We start from the raw sequence: 6,092 nt of genomic DNA, 5'->3' as shown, positions 1-6,092 counted from the left end.
CTGCACTAAAACCTATGTATTTCAAGAGCCTCAGCACATGCTGGTGGAGCTAAAAACTGCATCACACGTTCCCGTTTCACTGGACTAAAATTATACCCTTTGAAAGTTGGGGGTGGGGGAGAGAAAAATATCAATTTAGGAAGATGTTTGCTGCATAAAAGCATGCTGTAATAGAGTTACTTGGTTTTCCAAGTACTGTATCTAAATTCCACATCAGGGATTTAGATTTTTTTTGTTGCAAAATTACGCACATGTGAGGATACGTATGCAAAGGTGCCTATTTGATAGGAAGCAGCTCAATTGGGTAGGCCATATTTTGCAAGAGAGGAAAAGGGAATATCAGGTTCAGAGTTCAGGATACAGATAGAAGCAGGCAAGGATGCTGAATTATAAATAAACAAAGAGCCAGAGCACTTGTGAGACATTCCAAGTGATGGGTGAGGCTACAGGAATACTACCCCTTGAATACCATAGTACATCTTCTATGTGTTTTTCTTCTTCTAGCAGAGTATTTTGAGTACCAGATTCTGAAAACAAACAGTCAGGCATAACCATCGTTACCGTAGCCCCTGCAGACTCTGAATAGCGGGCCTTGGTATGAGCCTGTGATGCAACGTTGATATTCTTAACCATGAGACAGACAAACTTAATTTTACATACAAGTAAACATAGCCCTGTTGTGTATGGCAACAGTTGAGACAGAAATACAGTCTACCATCGACACTTATTTGCTTTGCTTCCTCAAAAGGAACTCGTTCTTTACCAATCCATTTAGCAAAACTGCCTGCTGCTACTAAAATATGTTTTTTATTTTTTTAGAAAATCCACACAAAACACAACAGTACGCCATAAACACTCTGCTTATGAAACCATCCATTTATGATAAGATACAGGAAGATCCTTCTCTGAACCTCAAGCCAGAACACCATAATTAACAAAAGTGCCGACGTACTCAAGGAATGAATGACAAGACCTGCCTTTTTGGGGGGGGGGGGGAATTAGCTCAGAATCTACTGGGAAAGTCAGACAAGGGTCTATTTCGTGGCTGTACACCTTACTGAGTTCTCTTGATGTGGTTTTTTGCACATTAGTTACCATTTTGCACAAATATTATAATTATGGCTGTAAGACACAGCTATTCATACCAAGTTGTCAGTCCTTTCTAAACAGAACTCTCATAGCCATGCAATGGGACTGAAATCCAAGCCTGAGACCAACACTTTAGAGGTCAAGTGGGTTGCTGTCAAATAAATTTCACCAGGCAGTGCCCAATCTTTTAAATGTATTCATTTGCTGCTTACATTTACTGGCATTTCAATGTCAATCAAACACAATTCTGTTTATGACCTGCTTCTGGGCATCTTGTCCCTGTGCCCCAGCGGTTCAAATCCATTGGTTCAAAATTATTTACCTCCCTTTGCCTCAGGCAGTCAAACATCTTGAACTGACTCTAGGCAGTCGGTCCAAGCACGGATCCTTTTATGCCATCGCTTCTCACCTCCTGCGGCAATTCAACATCTCTAAACCAGTCCTGTCCATTCTTACGAAGCTCAGTGCAAATCCATTTTTTTCTGTGCTAGCTTGAGTCACATGAGACATGGGTTCCAATAAATGGCTCAGCGATTCATGCATTTCTTAGCAATGGCACATCCACACACATAAGGTATTGTCATCATGATCATATTTATTTGTATTAAACCCTAGTTCTCGACAAACTGCTCCCGCCGTGACACTCCTGCCCTTTGCCAGAGGCACATTGCATCATTAAGGAGCGCAGAGGCTGAGATGAGACAGCCAGCTGCCAGAACAACTGGAAAAAGCTGAGGCCATCTTAGGAAGGAAAACACACACACACACACTCTCTCTCTCTCTCTCTCTGAAGGATCTGCCCCCTGCTGCATTTCAGAGATCCAGGGGAGCAACAAAGCAAAACATACCATGCCCAATTTCATTTTGGAAGAAGTCAAGAGGGCACCAGTCTCTTGGGGGCCAGCTAGTTAGCCGCCCCTCCGGTTTCACTGCTATGTGCCCGACAGCAAGAGAATCACCCCTTCCAACTCACGATCCAAAAATTAAGTCACCAGAAAGGAAGCAGAAAGAACAGCTGTGCTCAAATTCAACACCCAAAGACTTTTTAAGCAAGATTAAACCAACGGCTGTGTAGGAAGCCAAAGATCGGTCTGTTCATGCAACGCGCAAGAGTGAGGGTTGCGGCGAGAACAAAGCTTTCTCACAAAAGCCGGGAAGACAAAACACTCGAAAGGCAAGGCTTGAACAAGGCAGGAGGTGAAGTGGATGAAAATAATGTGTCTGTGACAACACAACATTGTGCCTGCTTATCCTCAGCCTAGAAACCCAGAACAATCTGCTGTGTTGCTTTTCTCTCTGGGTCTCTCTGGAAGAGGCCACGGTGGTTATTTTTTCAGTGCCGTTCTCAAGTCTTTGCAAAATTACAGGGCAAAAGAAAAAGAAGGGAAAGTCAACATCATCACTGGCGTTCCTCCATGAAAAGAAACCAGATCACTGTGAAGCTGTTGCATCTTTTTGCAAAGACATGTCACAAATGGGGAAATTCTGCAGTCCAGCAAGGAAAGATCCTTAGAACAGGCATGCTACCTCGTTGCTAGCCCACCGCCAAATTGTTATGAGATTAGTTGCCAATAGATAGGTAAGATAGTCATGAAAATCTCCTTCATAGCCTCAAAAGGAGGAGGTATCTCTGCCTCGTGTAAGTTGCAAAATGCATCCCTACACGTTCAGCCAGTGGTAATTTGCATTGGCTCTCCATAGCGACCTCAGCAACTCTGTGCTGTATCATAAACCAAGAGAGTTAAAAATCAAAGTTAAATATTACAGCAGGAGTAGAAAATGGAACGTACGACATATCGCGTGTGGTAGTGCTCTGCCTGCAAAATGCACCTTCACTTCTTATCCCAGAAGGCTCATTATCTCTTTTGGTGGATGAAGGCAGAGCAGCTGTTCCTGCAGAAGGCCACTGTGTACAAAGTGAGGAATGTGCCCCCACAGGGTGTGGGGGGGGGATGCCTGCATGTGTATAGTGGGGTGAGGGGGCAGAACACACAGAATTCTGAGAACACCAATGGATTCTATTCAGATGGTGTGGCTCCTCCAGGGTGGGGTGCCTGCTCCACCCCAGGTTCATGCAAGAGGCAAATCAGCCAACGGGCCTAGACTTTAAGCATCCTGAATAATTCCCTCAGCACTCCACATTTCAGTGCAAACCACTTGCTGCCCTGTGGGTCCATGTCTAGGCTCACCTTCCCACTGCTTAAGGTAGCCTGCCTTCATGAATTCTCAGCAGTTTCAATCATAAGCACCGACATTCTGGAGCAGGTAAGCAGAGTTAGTGGGGGATCACCAGGCAGCCCAAATTAATGGGATAGCTGATGCTGCTGTTTCCGCTTACTGCCAAACTGGTCTGGCAGCATTCTGCACATGGCACAACATAAGGCTGGCGTCATAGGTCTGGAGCCAACAGATCACCCAAGTGCACGATAACCCGTTGAGCTAGTCCTCTCCGATTTCCAAACCATGGCCGTATTCGTTCCTTTGATCACCAGGCGGGGCTGGCTTTATAACTGTTAGCAAGTGTGCCTTGTATAGATGGCGCAAGGGTCACAGAGGTTTCACAGATGCCCAGCTAATCATTGAGCTCTCAGCCAAGAAGCCCCTGGTTAAAGCACCACCTCAGTTCACTAGACGACCGCTTGAGGGTGACATGCTGTCCTCTTGTTCAAGGGTCCAGCCAACCATGCCAGGTCTTGTGGGCAGAGTGGTAAAACTGCAGTACTGCAGCCAAGACTCCGCTCACAACCCAGGTTCAATCCCAGGTAGCTGGCTCAAGGTTGACTCAGCCTTCCGTCCTTCCGAGGTCAGTAAATTGAGCATCCAGCTCACCGGGGGTGGGAGTGGGGCAATGTGTAGGCTGCATAATTCAATGGTAAATGGCCCAGAGAGTGCTTTAAGCCTTATAGAAGCAGCACATTTTGCTTTGCTTTTTCCAGGACAATGCCTTCCATTCCTCCCCTCACGTCCCCTCCCAACTTTAATAATGATTCTTTCTCTCTCTCTCATTCTCAATCTGCAAATAATTACAGTCAACTTTACCACATTTTATAAAAGGCTTCGAGATCGTTTTAAGTGTTTTCAACACCAGAAATTATCATCGGCATCTTCTGTCATTGACAAGTGGGACTTGCCACAAAGTATTACACTGTTAAGGTAAAGGTAAAGGTTCCCCTTGACATTCAGTCCAGTTGTATCCAACTTTAGGGTGCGGTGCTCATCCCCGTTTCCAAGCCATAGAGCCAGCATTTGTCCGAATAAAGTTTCCATGTACACGTGGCCAGCGTGACAAGACACGAAATGCCGTTACCTTACCACTGTGGTGGTACCTATTTATCTACTTGGATTTTTACATGCTTTCGAACTGCTAGGTTGGCAGGAGCTTACACTGTTAGACACAACCTATATCCTGCCTGTCACACCCTGATTATCAGATACACAACTCTCTTGCTGCCCATTTCATCTTCAAAACAGCCTCATAAGGCAGGTGAGGTCAGGAGAGAATGTAATGGATGACTTTCTTGGCTCAGTGGGGGATCAGAACCAAGATCTCCCCACCCCAGTACTGTCGCAACTATACCACACAGGCCCTCGGTCGTATTTTTCATTCCCTGTTCTATAATGGGATTTTCAAGCATAGTTAAGTAGATAGACAGGCAGACAGAGTGTGAGACCCTCAGCAGCAGCCTAAACGGTCTCACACAGCCGCTGTGTCTCAGCCAGCGACATCTGAGGCCCTGTGCTTCTACCTCACATGGCGGATGCTTCGAGCCCCGCTCGCCTTCCAGCCAATGGGAAACAAGGAAAAGTAAACTGTTTTGGTAACCAGGGAGATGGGAGAAAGAGGAAGCATGCAATTTGGAGATGCCAGCTGCATTCCTGCACATGTGGAGGCATGAGTAACGCCCGAATGCGTCGTCGCAAGCCATTTATAGCTCTTCCAAAGGAAACTGTCCCCATGAAGGGGGCCTAATGGCCAGCTGGCTGGCTCACAAGCCCAAATGCCAACAGTTGGGAATATCGTATGAAACCGGCGGCTCCGAAGCAGCCACTGCAAAATAGGCTCATATTTAGGTTGTGATGCAAGCGGACTGCACAGTATCGCTAGAAGGCACAGTAGCGGCTAGGAAGCTAAGCAGGGAATCAGGAAGTCTTGAGTTCAAGAGTCACCTCAACCCTGACCTCACGAGGTGCAATTATTTCCTCAGCCCCTGCTGGTAACAGCTCACACAGTCTGACATTCCTGCGGATGGAACTTTTCGGACACTTCTGTTTTGTTCCTGCTCAAAAGCACACGATGAATAAATGCCAAATGTTACACGTAAGAGCTGGAAGCAAGATGTTTGCAAGCACCAAAGGCACGCCTAGCATGTCCTGAGCCACGGCACCTCACCCACCTCTGTCGGCCTCTGACCCTCACTCCATGGGGGCCAGACTTGGCCCCACGGCCGAGAGGAGGGTGAATAAAGGCCCTTTTAAGCATGACCACATGCCTGCAGTGAAGATGGGCTGTCAAAACGAGGGGTTGGGCAAGTTACGTCTTTTGACAAAATCTAGACGGATTCTAGGAGACCAAAAAAAGCGACCTTAAAAAACCCCACAGAGCCCGCATAACACAATACACACAATGATAAGGCCAAAATTAAAAATGAAACAAAATCCTACCAAAAAAAAAAGAACAGAAAAAGAACAAGAAAACAAAAAGAGATATGAATATTAACAAAACATGTAGTGACTCTGTCTCCTTTCTTCCCACCCCCTGCTTCTGGTGGAATGGAGGTTTAGGCCCTACACTCTGCCCGCGCTCAGGGCCATCCTCTTGCAAGGTTTCAACGAGGAGCACCTTTATATCAAAAGATGCTTGGAGAGGGGGGGAAGGAGCAGGTGTTTAAACCCAAGCAAAAGCTGTGCAGAATTTGGAGTTCGGGTGGGCATTGGTGGGGGAGAAAGCGATTTCCAAGCCCGGGCCATGCCTTTTCCCATTTCACGTGCTGATGGATTTAAAA

This window comes from Pogona vitticeps, chromosome 7, assembly GCF_051106095.1.
Source record: "Pogona vitticeps strain Pit_001003342236 chromosome 7, PviZW2.1, whole genome shotgun sequence".
NCBI lineage: Eukaryota > Metazoa > Chordata > Lepidosauria > Squamata > Agamidae > Pogona > Pogona vitticeps.
This window is presented reverse-complemented; position numbering follows the sequence as displayed.